This window comes from Phoxinus phoxinus (assembly GCF_949152265.1).
Source record: "Phoxinus phoxinus genome assembly, chromosome: 9".
Lineage (NCBI taxonomy): Eukaryota > Metazoa > Chordata > Actinopteri > Cypriniformes > Leuciscidae > Phoxinus > Phoxinus phoxinus.
In genome coordinates, this window is record NC_136884.1 from 7,968,427 (window position 1) to 7,985,374 (window position 16,948).

The 16,948-nt window shown below is 37.7% G+C and overlaps 1 long non-coding RNA gene across 7 annotated transcripts; it reads right to left on the reverse strand.

Annotated features, from left to right (window-relative positions):
* Positions 1 to 307: 307 nt before the first annotated feature.
* On the reverse strand, positions 308 to 16,896 carry LOC307003665. Of its 7 annotated transcripts, none has more exons than XR_013798777.1 (10): positions 16,251 to 16,896; positions 15,222 to 15,316; positions 13,434 to 15,052; positions 12,040 to 12,137; positions 10,792 to 10,855; positions 10,403 to 10,479; positions 7,840 to 7,937; positions 4,180 to 4,378; positions 3,365 to 3,444; positions 308 to 3,205 (listed from the first exon to the last, which is right to left on the reverse strand). It is a non-coding gene; the product is annotated as an uncharacterized lncRNA (long non-coding RNA). The 7 variants fall into 7 exon arrangements; XR_013798779.1 differs by having other exon boundaries at positions 3,365 to 3,449; XR_013798778.1 differs by having other exon boundaries at positions 308 to 3,444.
* Between the last annotated feature and the right edge of the window lie 52 nt (positions 16,897 to 16,948).

The following is a 16,948-nucleotide window of genomic DNA, read 5'->3' on the forward strand; positions in this document are numbered from 1 at the left end:
TATAGACACAAGAATAATAATAGATTATTATAATTAGATTAATAAATAAATTATAAAAATATATATTTCAATCAATTGTATATTGCATATTATATTACTAATTTGTCTAATAATTACTATTAATTACATTATTTAATATAAAATAATTTTGTAATTAATGTAATATTTAAATTTAATTAAATTTATTTTGATAATTTAAGACAATAACCAGGGAGTCACAATGTGCATCATTTTAATGTGTTGCTTTTCACTTACAGACTTTGTATTTCCCCCCCAGTATATTAGTATGAGAATTTGCCTTGCATGTCAACAGTTGCAGTATTTGGTGAAGTTCATCAACGGCGACGGATGGGTTAATTTGTCTGAGAAAGCTATGTGTAAGCGCAGCTGCTGTGGCGTTTGCTGTGAAGGCCAGATCTGACGCTGCCAGCACACACCACAGTCACCAAGCCAAAAACCATGACAACCAGACTTCAAAAGCTCCTGTTTTAGTCCGGGAAATTCATGTTTACTTTTAAGTGCCATAAAAGACAATACCTCCATTCAATTTTAGTTTCATGAACTGTGACCTTTTGTGACCTCCACTCATGGGCATCTACTTATGCTCCATTAAATATAGCATTAACTCAGTGTGGGCCCAGAGAAGCCCCTCTGTTACAAGCAGTCAATAGGAAACGTTAGATCAGAGCGGTGACAAAGCTCCCGTCATGCCATGTGTGATTGTTATGAATGGTAGAGGGGAAATGTTTTGGGTGCTGTACAAAGGGAGATAAACATAATGGGTGTTGGTCATACTTCCTGGGCGTCTCTCTTTCTGTCCTCAAATAGATGCCAAGATAGGCTGTTTGTTCTTAACATTTTAAGAAACTTTTGGAGACTGAATCCATTATGTGGAGAAGCACATTTTTAAAATTGATCAGACACTTCAGTTCTTTATCATACGGTTTAGCTGAGATGTGAGCCGTGGGTGTGTTATCAAGTGTAAATGCTCCATGATTCTCACAATTGTGTCGTAATGCCAGCAGCTGAGCAAAGGAATGAGGTGTTTATGTTGGTATTGCTCTGGAAGTCCAGACGTTTTTTAATTTTATCTTTGCATTGCGACGAACTTTGGCGGGTCATTGCTCCGAGTGAGGATTTCGTACAAACGTGGGTTGCCACATTTGAAGGGGTTGGCAAGCTGTGTAAGAAAGAACATACTCTCAATGGGGTGTAAGTTGTACCTCTGGGGGGGCAAAAGCTGCCCAAAGTTGCCCCATAGACATACTACGGTGAAGGGACGGCCCATGAAACGCATGCATGTTTTTCCTACAGTTTTCCAGTGATTTTACCATTCAATGTTAATGGTTCAGTTCAATTTCAGATCTTTTTGGTTGGAAAAGTTAACCTCACAGGACAATAGAATATTAATACGCCCCTCACACACATCCAGCTCCGTCTTGTAATGTAAAGCATTTGTAGAACTAGAGAACTTTGTTGAGCTAGATTTTCCAGGGAGCCCTTCTGACACACTTCGCAGAGCGGGAGTGATGGAGCGCATGCTAAACAGCTCGGGGGTCGCAAGGCTGGAGGTTGGTGCTCTCACGTCTGGCTTCACGCCTCCCATCCATCGTTAGCGAGAGGTTTGTCACAGGGAGAGCGCGCGCTCACCCTGCCTCATTAAAGAGCCACAATGGTAAGAGCATTCCAAGAATGCGGGCGCTCATTCACTCTCCCTCTTTAGATGCACTGAGACTGCGTGCCAAGCACTGACAAGACAGGGGAAAGCCTCCCCCATGATGAATACGATCTCTAAAGCTTTTTTATTGAATTTATCTTGAGATTTATGGCATGTGTTCTTCAGATATGTGGAAAGTGTGTACTGTGCACTGTAGAGGTCTAGCGTTCACATTCCATGTTCCAGGTTTATGAAATGATTGCTTATAACATGTTTTGAGAACATCTTCTGCAAAGAAGACACAGAGGGCAGGGTGTTGGTGACATTTTTGTTTTAAAAGGAATAGTTCAAATTAATTTTAAATTACGATTTAAATAGAATTATAATTCTGTCATCATTTACACACCCTCTTTGAAATGAAGACATCTCTACTTTTTTTATTTTATAAAATGCAAAAATAATGCAGGTATCTGAGTGTGAGGCTGAGTTATTTTATAATAAATTATTTTATTTTGCATGGGCTTTTTTTTTCACTCTGCAATTTACAGTGCCATATCTAGGCTCAGAAAAGCATGGAGACAATTTAGAAAAAAAAAAAAACAAGAGTTGTTTTTGAGTTTAACAGGTGCGCAGAACCCATTTACTTACGTAAAATAAAAACTGCCAGGACAGCTGCCTGCTAAATAACTTGTGAACCATGGAGTGGGGAGAAATTAGTATTTCATTTATTTATTGCTTACTAAATTAAATGGCCAAACATTTCACTTTTTTTATCTTCAAGACTTTATCAAACAGCATGTCATGCTCCCACATGGGAAAGTCTTTAGCAGAGTTTTCCTGGAGGAATGATTTGTGGTTTGTCAGTAAGTATAGATAGTTATGGTACAATGATAAATGGGCAGACTGAACACACTCTCAGACACAGGTGGTCAACATGTATCTGTGTGTGCATTAAAAATCAAAGTTCAAAAGGCCAGAGGAGTACAGACAGCGTGACACAAGAATGCAGCAGATTCAAAACAAGGTTGAGATCTAAGACATTCTGCATGGTGTCTCTGAATGATCAAAATAATATTTTTATAATCTTGCCTGTGTTGCTTGAACTCTCTTTTACTGTGAGATAAATGCGTGTGTGTGTGTGAGTGAGAGAGAGAATACCCTTGAAAGTGAGTGATTTAGGAGTTGACATGACACAGAACACTCCGCACCTCCTTATCAGAAGCCTGGTACCAACCGGAGTCAATCCCCGGGAGAAAAAAAAGCAGCTTGTGTGTGTGTGAGAATGCGTTTGAACGAGTAACTCCTCCGATGGTATATGATCTAGTTTATTTTTCTCATCTCCTGCTGACAGTACCACTCTCTACAAATCCTTTGTTTATTTATACCTCCTTTTCCACTCCAAAGCACTTGTTTTTGTTCGACATGTTTAAAACCTCCTGGTTACAAACACAGACAGTCAGATCAGTGGTCTCTACTGCAGGAGCAAGTCTTGTAGTTTGTAAAGAAATGTATTTTAGGTCCACTAGATCCTGCACAGCATGAATCTTTCTGATTATTGTGGAAACGTAAAAAAAGATGTCTTGGTTATACATAGTTTAGAGGAGCATTAGACAGCTTAGTGAAACTATATATTTGAGATATTCTGAAGAAAGATGTTTGCTCTTTAAAAGTTGTTAAAAGGGTGTTTTCCTATTGAAAAGAGCCCACCTCCAAGTCTCTGTGATATTCTAGTCCATAGATATGCCTCCTTCAATGCAAGTCTGTAGGGGGGGTTTCACCTTTATCATCTGCCCTGCAAAAGTCAAAATTTGATTAGTTGAAATCTTTTAATATGAGCAATATTAATGATACATGCCTTAGAAAGAACACTGATTATGAGTGAGGCCCTTTGTATGGAGGACTAGGAGTGCCATCAAAAAACGTTTATATCATTTATATCACATTTTTATAAAGCATTCACAGATTACTTTTCTTTATCTGTTTGTGTTTATAATGTATCATGTTTTTGTTACATGACTAACATTAATAAAAAAACGTTGTATATAGTGTATACTGTATGCCAACTTAACGATTTTTACATACTGCAATTGTTACATTTATCTATATTTTTAAACAATTAAATAAGAAGTTTTAAATGTCTATTATAAATTTAACAAGTGGGTTATTCATTTACTTTTTTATTATTGAATTAAACATTTTTTATTAAAATAATAAAAATATCATTTTATTTTTTTAAGCGGCACTCCAAGTCCTCCACAGCTTTGAGTCTAGACTAAAAAACCTTGACAATTTAACACAAATGTCCTTGAGGACATTTATATGTAAATGTATATTGCATTATGCGACTAACAAAATATTATTGATGGGATTTTGCCATTTCACTAATGGTGTTGGCAGAAAGTGACATTTGTGATGCATCATAAGATGAAGTGACTATTTCAAGACATTTACCAAGAACAGTGATGGAACAGACTCTTAACTTTTCCAAGTAAACAATCAGTGTGTAGGTGTTTAGATATGACCTTTGACCCGTAGAAGGATCATGTATCTGCCTCTGGACTGATACCCCAAAAGCCTGTAGATTATCTCAGAATGCTACTGTAGAGCCTCATGCTGAGGTGATGGAGCCAGGACAGGAGATTTACACCAGCCCTCTTCATGACAATGTGGCTCCCTCCCCCGGGTCACTTTTGATGGGTCCCTGTCCTGGTCTGGGTATGTCTGAAAAGAAGGATGCAGTTGGTCTGTGTTATTATTAGCCTGTCCCTGACTTTAAGAGATCATTGTGACCCAAAAGGAGTGTTTAGCATACATTCAAGACTTCAAGTGCATAATATCGAAAGAAGGTCACAGGAGGAAGGAAAGAGCAGGATGAAGCGGAAAAATATTGTTTTGTAGTATTCAGACGGCAATTAGTCAGACTCAGAAACGTTCTGTTTATTCACAGATTGGGAGTGGCACAGGAAGCTGCCAAACGGGAGCTTCCCCAGAAACAGTTGTTGGGTGATCCCTGCGTTTCTATAGGAGGAAATGGGAAGTGTAGGCGTAGGCCTGCCAGAGGCCACTTCCAGTCTGCTGCTTTGAGGTAATGCACACAGTCAAAGAGGAACTCACATAAGACAGGAGAATGATCGATCATTCACATTCCACAGACTTCAAAGACTGTTCTTAGTACAATACAAATCAGCATTGTTTGTGGCACAACATCGATGACACCACAGACACTTACTTTCAATTATTTGAAGTCAACGAACATCACACAATGGCAGTAAGTCCACTCCTTACATTATGAAAAATATCTATTTTGAGCTGTAAAGTTGTCTAAATTGTCATTTAATACTTTTATTCAGCAAGGATACATTAAGTTGACTAAAAGTTACAGTTAAAAAGATTTTTATTTCACATTAATGATACTCTTTTGAACATCAAATAATCCTGAAGAAAACTATCCCAGCTTCCACAAAAAAAATATTAAGCAGCACAACAAATATATATATATAGATATAAATACTTTAAATTTATTTCACAATATTTTCTCTCTCTCTATATATATATATAGAGAGAAATTAATATTGTGAAATATTTTTTAAGTATATATATATATATAAAAAAAAGCCTTATCAGAATAATTTGTAAAAATATCTTTCAGAAATATGGAAAAGGTAGACAGGTGTGGCTTCCTGGTTCCCCTTGGGACGAAATTATGGAGAGGAAGGGAGGGCGATGGAGGGATGGCAGAGGAATTGTTGGAGTGATTGAGGTAAGCAGCTATTTATATAGTACCATTAGCTTTTCCATTTTATGCAGAAGAACCTCCTGAACTATTGTTAGGAAGTCCACTTTAAAGCACTGTTGGTAACCCTTCAGATCTCTCTCTCTCTCTCTCTCTCTCTCTCTCTCTCTCACACACACACACACACGCATGCACGCATGCACGCGCACACAGCTGGCAACTTTTATGCTCTGGATTTAAGCCACATAGACCCTGCCATGGAAATACTTCCCCCTTCCTTTCCCTTTATCTCTCTGTGTGAACGTTTTACAGATTCCATCTCTGGGAAATCTCTATCTCCCCAGTCAGTCTCTCTCCCAGAGTATCAGGATGCTCTGATTAGTTATCCTTATAATCTGCATAGAATGCCAGTCTTTTGAGATGCCTTGTTTTATCCCTTTGGCCCTGTGTATCTTTATTTGAAGGGCAGCACATCCCCCACAGACGTCTCTCTCCCACTACGTCCTGACCTTGGGATCTATGTGTAGAATTCTCTCCTCATTTATCTGTGAGGGCCTCGTCATCTCCATGTATCCTTTTTTCACATTCCTGATCCTGGTACTGTTTATTTCTAAATGACATAAGTATAACCCTCAGACATGCGCACAGACATAGTTCAGTGAGCAGTGAGCAGACATAGTTCGCCCAAAATGAATATTCTACATCATGTCATTTCAAACCTGTACGTCTTCATCTTCCTTGTAAGTGAAAGGGAATGAATGGATGGATGAATCCCTTGTTCTGAACTGAAAGTGGTGCCACCTGGACCACAGTTGGAAATAAGCTGCAGATTCAAACATTTATCCACTGATCTAGAGACAGAGTGGCAGATTTAATATTAAGTTATCAAATTAAATGTCACAATTTTGTTTGAGCAGTTGAATGTGTCAGCAATAATTACCTTTCAATCAAATAACTGTGTAACTCCTTTGTTAAATACTCCTCTCAATTTGTTTTAATTAAAATAATTTTTGGACATTGCGAGTTGTAGTAGTGGTTCACGCATATGTTTAATCTTGGAAATGTAAATATTACTGTGCCTAATGAATGTTCAATGTAACCAGCAGCACTGTCCTTACCACTTTCTGAAACTAATAATAAATGAATGAATCGAATTGGATCATTTGTCTTTTTTTTATTCATAAGTTTTAAGTCCACCTTTGGCTTGAAGTACAAGTTAGTGCATTTTTTTTATCTGCATACATTCTGTAGTAGAGAAGGTAGTGGCTAAATTGCTTTTAAGAATGTAAAGCCAATCGGATTGATTCCAGTCATGTCTTGATTGTCCACCATTGGTTTCTCATCTGTGATCTATAAATAAAAGTAATAAACTTCAGATGTTCTTTTAAACAAATAAACAAACACAGATAATTTTATAGAAATTAAGATTAGATGACTCATTTTCTTTAACCTGCAAAACTGTGGGGAACAAATACTGCACTACAAAACAATAAAATGCAGTATGTGCTGATATGTGGCGCAGCAGAGGATAAAGTCTTGTCTTTTGTCTTGGTTCAAATCCCACACTATTTTTTTACCATGTAAAACAAAGCTCAATAAAACCCATCAAACAACACACTTTAACGCCCCAGACTCATAGGAGATAACATAGGAGATAACACTTTGACTTTCAATCATGGAGATAAATCACATTACTGTTGATGTTAAATTTCACAAAATACGTGGCTTACGTTGATATTAGGTTTCACAAAATATATTTTTCATTATTTCAAACAAAGCTTTCAATAAATCATTTTCCACACTGTTGTTTCTACACAACAGACTCAGTGGCTCAGTTGATAAAGCGTTGGGCTTTAATCAAGGAGATCTGAGTTCAAATCTCATTCTTCCTTATGTTTAATTGTTGTCATTATTTCAAACAAAGTGGCCAAAACACCAGCTCTCAGTGTGAAAGCCACAGTGGTGCAAGTGGTTAAACACACGTTCTCGGCTGATAAGGTTGCACTGGAGGCATGGGTTCAATCCCCACCTCAGCATGATTTATTGTAAAATCACAGGCCTCATCCAGGTGAAAAGTGAAATATAAGTTCCAGCACATGTCTCAGTAAGAGATCTGTGGCTCACAGGTAAGAGCGCTGCCTCACGGTTTCAGAGGTTGCTGGTTCGATCCCAGTCAGATCTCCGCGTTACGAGTGAATGGTGTGTGTATGAAGGGATGGGGACGCGTCGGGTCCCCCCCGAACCCCGTCACGATGTCCAGCAGGGGTTATGCTTCTTGATACAATAAAATTAAAAATTTAGCAGACTCAAAATTCTGGCCTGCCGTCCCTTCCCCAGCTTTTTAGGTTCCCATCATTTGCTTTTTAAAGGGGTCACCCTCCAAAAAGAAAATGATGCCAACCTACATGTTTAGTGCCAAACAACAACATTCACACATTAGAAGTCTTACCCGTCCATCAGCAGAAGTCCATCATTACAGTGAATGTCTGTCCACACGTCGCAGATCTCTGCTTCTGATGACTGGACGCTCCAAACACATCCCGGATTCTGTAGAGGAAACATAAACACAAACCTTACTACATACTGAATAACTAAAACATCAGAATTTAATGTCTAAGCAATAGTTAAATGTAATCGGTTAAATAAAGTCCTAAAGCTGTACAGTAAAAAATGATAATACATAGTATGAATGCTGAATCAATAATAATCTTTTGGTTCATCAATCTACTGTTGTTTTAATTAAGTTACAGTCTTACAGGGCACAGAACTACAGGAACATTGCATAGAAACTAACACCCTCCTTTAGTTGCGAGTGCTGAGCAAAAAAATAAAAATAAAAATTTGTTCAATGCAATTTTTACATTATTTGGACGTTTTAAGGTCATGATTAGGTTTAATTCACAATAAACAATTAATAAAGAAAAATCAGATGTCAAATCTAAGTGTTAACGGGTCATGAGTAGTTATTTAATAGATTATAGGTAATAGATTATTACCTAAGGTAAGACTGCAACAACAGAAGAATAAAACATGCTTCGTACTTCATAATATGAATATCAGAGGGCGAATCATTCAAAGATTATAAAGGCAATGCAAAACAACTGATTCATTCGTTATTCTAAAAGTCTGACAGTGAGTTCAACAAGAGAGCAGAATGTAAACAAAGTCTGTGATAAACCTTCATAACTGAGATGGCCTTCATAACTGTCAAATAACAAGACTTAACGTTAAAGACCACAACAAAATGAACGTTTAGTGCGTTTTAGTTCATGTTCGTTCATTTTATAGTCACAAAATTGCAACATTCAATCATCACAATATTAATCAAAATAAACTGACATGGGCTGCTATGAAATATCAGAAGAAAGCAACAACACATAACTACTTAAAACCGTAAATAATTACTTAAGAGCAAAGAATAATGACTTATAAAGTCTTAATAAGATAATGCAAGAGAAAAGCACTTTATCTGTAGAGTTTACTTACATTAGTTGAGTCGCTCGCGTGACATCTTTGCTTCCTGAACTTTATCGCAGCGTGTGTTGGATTTGTTTGTTTATGGGCTGAAATAAGTGTTGTTGAGTGATATTAAAATACTGTCATCTGCAGTTTATATAGTTCAAACGGTCTGCACGTGTTGTGGTGTGGCCACTGTAACAAGCGTCATGTTGTCAAGCATCAGAAGCGGTCAGACTGAACCTGAAACTCGTGTACGCCGCCTAGAGGAGCGGATGGAAAACTGCACTTCAGTTTGAAACGACATGATCGAGGTGGCGGCCAGTTGTAGGTGAAGCTGAAATATACATTTCATATATTTTCCGAAAAATCTAAGAATTTGCTACGGTCTCGACCAGCAGAGCAACATGGATCTACCAGTTTCAGAAAATGAACCAGATCAACTCTCAACTGATGTGGTAAAACAGATTAAATGTGTTGACGTCGAAGACACGTGCTCAAAGTGTAAACACATAAAATACGGTTCGATTTTCTTCTGTTTGTAATTTTTTTGTATGTTTAAAGTAGCTGTTTATCTGTCTATACTAGTAATTTATAATGATATGCATCATGTTTGTTCACAGAGTTAAACAATGCCCTCGCTCGTGTTGTTGTGTCAGTTCAAGCAGGTTTAAGCAGTATAATAAAGCATGATTGGGTATTTGGGTATACTCAAAATGGCTATTTCTATAAACCAATGCAATGGCTGATATTACGACTAAAATGTAGTGTCTAATAGTGACTATGCTGATAAAACAGGCACAGGCACAGGCATGAGATCAGAATAGTGTGTCAGATGTTCCCCCTTGTGGACAATAAGTGTGTCTGCAATAATATATGAACAGCAGATGTAGGAGGACATAAGTTTTAAATACCTGCCAATGGTAAAAGCTCTATGTCGCTTTCACGTTGTGTAGTAGAGAATGAATTTCATTGGGAATGCACCTAAATTGCCCCCTATGGGTAGAAATCCACGTACATGCATACATACACACGGCAGATAGATTATAGTAATACATCAGTAAGTTCCGAAGTTGATATTCAGTCCAACAGCATTGTGACTTTTGTGTCTGAGTTCCAGACAGACTGTCCGATTATTGATGGAGATTTTACATCGACTCTTTCCGCAGGTTACATCGAGACGCACGTCACACGATATCGCTTAGGTCCTACTCGCAACATATAAATAAATCCACACGAATTTTAGAAGAAACGCCTGCACTTAACACAAATTAAAACTCATAGGCCTAGTTGGATGGGGTCCGAAAATGTAATACCTTGTCAGATGATGTTTATTACTTTTTAATGGCCTTAATTTTGGCTAATTTCATTTACTACCTTTTACTACTTTTTACAACCCCGCGGACACCCTGAATAAATACATCAGACTCAAGTGTTGGGTTTGGGACAGGCCCTATTTTAGTATGTCAGCTTCTGATGATGTCAGTTTGAACTTAAGTCACCCAAACTGAGGTTTATTTGCCTAAAGAGCATGTGGACAAACAAGACGTTCTTACCGCTCACAGTTTAGAATGTGTCGGGTGATTGTCCATGACCTCTTCTAACCTGGACCGTAGGAGAAAGTCTTTTCTGTCTGTTCGAGAGCACAAAAAGGGTAGTGAGTGGGAAAGTGGGTATAATGCTTCGGTTTAAATAATTAAGTTGACGACACCTGCTGGTCAGGTAAATGGAATAAGAATGAAGTGCAAACATGTATTGACACCTTTTACAAACCGATTGCAAATGTTTCCAAATCATTAAATCCCAATTAAATATGAAGTGTGAAGTGTTTTATTAATTTGTAAGGCTTTTTTGTGTGTTTTTAAGAGGGCTAGTAAGATACAATTCACTTTCACACTCCATTTTACTACACATGTTTGTCATTAAAACTGAACCTAAGACTCACCTGTGTTAGAGTCCCGACATGTCTTGATCACACTCCCTTACTTTCCCATCTCTGCTCTGCTGTCCTATGAATAAAAATACATTAAAAAGTTGCTCAAATACAGTCGAAACAATGAAATTATTTCATACAAATCAACACAAAATAATGCTAGAAATGATTAGGTGAATCATTTTTATAAACCTGCAAAAATTGACAGCTTGGAAAAAAAGGATGGAAAATGTTTTAACTGTCCAAGAAATGTCTAAACAGAAATCGTTTACCTTTCTTGACAATAAAAATTCACACATGACCCAAAAACAAGCTATCCCTCATCAGAACTTCTGTGGCGCAGAGGATAATCATTTGCCTTCAAACATGAAAGTCTGGGTTCAAATCACAAACTGCTGACTTTTTCCTTCAAATAAAACAAAACTCTCAATAAAAACCCATCCAAATCACCCTTCAACTCAACAGACTCAGTGGCTCAGTTGATAAAGCATTGGGCTTTAATCAAGGAGATCTGAGTTCAAATCCCATTCTTGCTTGTGTTAAATTGTTGTGATTATATCAAACAAAGTGTCCAAAACACCAGCTCTCAGTGTGAAAGCCACAGTGGTGCAAGTGGCTAAACACACGTTCTGTGATCGTAATGGTGCGCTGGAGTCAGAGATCAAATCCCACCTCAGATTGCTGTCCCCACAATTTAAATTAAATTGTTATCCACAGTTGTTATATCAAAGAAAATTCCCTAGACACCATGTCTCAGTGTGAAAGCCACAGTGGTGCAAGTGGCTAAACACACGTTCTCGGCTGATAAGGTTGCACTGGAGGCATGGGTTCAATCCCCACCTCATCATGATTTATTGTAAAATCACAGGCCTCATCCAGGTGAAAAGTGAAATATAAGTTCCAGCACATGTCTCAGTAAGAGATCTGTGGCTCACAGGTAAGAGCGCTGCCTCACGGTTTCAGAGGTTGCTGGTTTGATCCCAGTCAGATCTCCGCGTTACGAATGAATGGTGTGTGTATGAAGGGATGGGGACGCGTCGGGTCCCCCCCGAACCCCGTCACGATGTCCAGCAGGGGTTATGCTTCTTGATACAATAAAATTAAAAATTTAGCAGACTCAAAATTCTGGCCCGCCGTCCCTTCCCCACCTATTTAGGTTCCCATCATTTGCTTTTTAAAGGGGTCACCCTCCAAAAAGAAAATGATGGTAACCTACATGCTTAGTGCCAAACAACAACATTCACACGTTACAAGTCTTACCCGTCCATCAGCAGAAGTCCATCATTACAGTGAATGTCTGTCCACACGTCGCAGATCTCAGCTTCTGATGACTGGACGCTCCAAACACATCTCGTATTCTGTAGAGGAAACATAAACACAAATATTACTACATACTGAATAACTAAAACATTCAAATTAAGGTAGTCTAAATAAATGTAAACTGACAACAACAACAAAAAAACAAGTTTTAAAGCTGTGTGAAAATATGTTGCAAAGTATATGAAAATGATTTCTTCTCAGTATAAATGATGCTATTATTTGAATTACAGTTTGACAGGCTACAAAATGATTTAACACTTAGGGGGAAAAGTCTACTTTCCACCCTTCAGTGTGAGAGCTGACACTTGGAGTTATAACTTTAAGATGAAACCTTCCTTTAAACAACAGACATGATTGTCTAAAGACATGTTCCCTGCACATGGATTGCTCCCTGACAGTTTTCATTAGAAAAAAGCACTGCAGCTCTACAAAACAACGAAGACGCAGACATACACTACACTACACTACACTACACTACACACACACAACACACACACACACACACACACACACACACACACACACACACACACACACACACACACACACACACACACACACACACACACACACACACACACACACACACCAATTGGTTCTATTAACAAGCATCCACTAGATTATTACATACCGTAAGATAACTATCAACCACACAGACTAAAACCACGACTCCTTATTATTCTACTTCATTACACATAAATCAGAGGACGATTCATTCTAAGCTTATACATGTAACACAACAACTACGATTCATTTGTTTATCTAAAGGTCTGACAATGAGTTCAGAAAGAGTGCAGGTTGTAAACAAAGTCATCTCATGATATTAATTCTATTAATATTCATTAATTAATTTACTGTCTATTAATTCAATTACTGTCTTACAGGACACACAATTATGAAAACACTGAACACATAGAACTAAAACCTAACTCTCCCATTCAAAGAAAGCCAGACCTACAAAACATCAGAACAATATTATAAATGCTATGGAAAGAAAACCATTTGCAAAGTGTCTAGTCACTGCACTTTACTTTATTGTTTCATGCTTGTAGTAATATTATGACATTTTAAAGGCAGTGTTTTACTCTCATATACCAGTCATAACAGGAAGTAGAAGAAAAGCATTCGCAGGAGAACATCAGAGCTTCCCACAAGACACAACTCCTGCTGACACTAACATCAATCCAGAAACGACTGCAATATCAACTGAGTCCTTCTTATTCCACTTTAAAGTGTGAATATCAGAGAGGGCGATTCATTCAAAGATTAATAGCGATCGATTTGCAATATAGAGAGGACAAGAGAAGTTGACTTCATTCTTAAAGGTTACTTACAGTCTTACGTACTCGGTTCCCTCTATTTATCCGTCTGTGTGTCGGTTTTATTTGCAGTTTATGTGCTGTTAAAGTGACATTAAGAGCCTGTCATCTCATCTGCAGGATCTGCACGTGTTGTTGTGATTGTCATCAAGCGTCGCGTTGTCAAGCAGCCGAAGCGTCAGACTGAAGGAGAAACCCGCTTCTGCCGCCTAGTGGAGCGGATGGAAAACTGCACTTTACTTTCGTAGTGGCGAGATCACATTTGAGACATTGAATCATGAGGCAGCAACAGAAACATGTTTAAATCCCACAGATGCATTGGCCATCTTTTACAAGATCAGACAATAATGGTTTGCCTTTGATTGAGTAAGCCTGGTCTTTTGTGTATGTATTTTAACAGAAGAACAGAGAGGACAGAAGAAACATCCCATTAAGTTCATTAGACTCGATTTGCAGTGTTGTAATTCAAATAAATCACCACTGGAGGGCGAAACAATTTTTTTATTTTATAAGACTAGATTTGCAGTGTTGTAATTCAAATAAATCACCACTGGAGGGCGAAACAATTTTTTTATTTTATAAGACTATATTTGCAGTGTTTTAATTCACACAAATCGCCACAGGAGGGCGAAACAATTGTAATTTTATGAGACTCGATCTGAAGCAGTGTAGTTTCCACAAATCACCACTGGAGGGCGAAACATCTTTTAATTTTATAAGACAAGATTTGCAGTGGTGTAATTCACACAAATCACCACTGGAGGGCGAAACAATTACAATTTTATAAGACTCGATTTTCTACTGTGTACTTCACACAAATAATCACAGGAGGGCGAAAATAATTTTAGATCTGACTTTTTTTGCATATATATTTATTTAGAAAGACGATGGGACACAACAAAATTCACACACAGATACTGATACAGTTGATACAAAGAATAACTTAAATGATAACAATACATTTATTATAGCGTATATTTAGCGAATATATCAGTTTGCATATTTCAATGTCAAATAGTAATTCACACATGACTAAAACAACATCATTACATCACAATCTCTGTGGCTCAGCGGATAGTTGTCTCCCTTACCAACCAGAAAGTCCTGGTTCAAAACCCCTGTTTGTTAAAGTTATTCATCATTTAACACAAAGCTCTTGATAAAACCTGTTCAAATCACTCTCCATCTCAGCGGTCTCAGTGGCTCAGGAGATAAAGAGTTGAGTTTCAATCACAGCGTCCTGAGTTCAAATCCCACTATTGCTGACTTCCAATAGTTCTCATTAGACAAGGTGTCCTGAAAAGCAGTCATTGTCACAAAATCCATGATGGGTGAGTGGAAAAACACACGCTGTGATGAAGACACGGGTTCAAATCTCACTTTAACTGCTTTATTGGAAACTCTCAGGTGAAAAGTGAAATACAAGTTCCTTCTCATGAACAGACAAGAGATCTGTGGCTCACAGGTAAGAGCGCTGCCTCATGGGTTCAGAGGTTGCTGGTTTGATCCCAGTCGGGTCTCTGCGATATGAGTGGATGTGGTGTGAGTGTGAGTGGCGCGCCCAAAGGAGGGGGATACCAGTGCGGTCTCCCCCCGGAGCTTCCGGCACAGTCACCGGCAGGGGTTATGTTATGCTTTTTGGACAGAATGAAAAAAAATATATTTACTAAAAACATTTTGCCCCCTCATCCCTTCCCCACCTGCTTAGGTTCTCATCATTTGCTTTTCAAAGGGGGAGGCCCTTCAAAAAGAAAATGATGAGAACCTACATGTTTAGCACAGTAAAACACACATATACATTACCTGTCCATCAGCAGAAGTCCATCATTACAGCCAATGCCAGTCCACACGTCTGAGCGCTTCTGATGACTGGATGTAATGGACCAAACACATTCCTTCTGTGAGGAAAGACATAAATAAAAAAAGACATTACTCCATTCTACTGTACATCTCAAATGAGAATGTGAAAGTTAACCTGTAATTGTTTCTCATGTGGATGTCTGTAAAAATAAATGTGCATGACACCTCTGTGATAAAACGATTTCAAAACACGGAGATTAGATACTCGGACGACAATAAAATCACAGACTAACCCCTGTAAATGTTGAAAATACCTCACGACCCCATGAGAAACAATTACCGTCTGATTAGGGCTTTGTCTAAAGACTAGTTAATAGATGAAATGGAATAAATTGAAAGCCTAAAGCTGTACAATGTAAAACATATATATATATATATATTACTGATTATATTATACTTTAGTAATGCTGTATCAACAATATAGCCTAATCTTTTAATACAATTAAAATTAACAGGAGACTTTAAACACGAGCAATGCTAAAAGACTGGTTTACTGCACATGGTTTTAGCCTGGTTCTGGACTGTATATATGAGTTTTATATAGAAGAAAAGCACTGCAGCTCTAAAACCATGAAGCAGCAGACATACACTACACACACCAACTGATTCAATTAACAAACTGGATTATTACGTTACATACAGTACGACAACCAACAACAACAACAACAACAGAGATAAAACCCACGATTCCCCATTATTTTACTTCATTACACATACATCAGAGGACGATTCATTCAAAGCTTATACAACATGTAACACAAGAACTAACTTAACGTTACCAATTAATTTGTCTAAAGGTCTGACAGAGTTCAGCAAGAGAGCAGGTTGTAAACAAAGTCTGTGATAAAAAGTAGAAGATGTGACAAACATTCTAGTTTCATACATAGTTGTCAAACAACAACAATACTTTAGGTGAAAGACCTCATCAGAACTAAAGTTATGTGGCTTTTAGACAATGATATGGATACTTACAGATAACGTTACGTCGAGTGACAGTCGATTCCTGCACTTCATCGCAGCGTGTATCAGTTTTGTTTGTTTATATAGTGACATTATAATACTGTCACTGAGCTGACATCTGCAGAATCTAAACTTAAAACTATACAAAAGTCTACACATGTTGCTGTTGTCAAGCGTCATGTTGTTGTCGGTCAAACATCCAAATGTCAGACTGAACGTGAAGCCGCTTACGCCACCTAGTGGTGCGGATGAAAAGCGTCTCTTTTCTACCTTACGAGTTTATTTTATAATGCCAACTATTGTAGTTGCTATTGAAGCGTTGCTTCAGATTGTCTGAAAGGTCACACATACTTTCACATTTTCATACATTTTCTATATTTTCAACCATAGTTTTGAACTGTTGATCATCAGCTCCCTCTTGTGGCCAATAAGTGTATCAGCACATTTGATAAATAAAACACGACAAACCCAAGGTGCAGTCGAAGGTTAGAGGACTGAGATTAAAATTGCATATAGATATATTTAACAACAAATCTGATTTCGTAAGGGTCTCGGCCAGCATAGCAGCATGGATCTACCAGTTTTGGTAAATTAACCTGATGAGTGAATTAACCTCAGCTAAGAGTTAGAATGAACGATACATATATTTATTATTTATTTATATGTATTTATATATTTATATTTAAAATGTTTCACAACAAATTACTGTC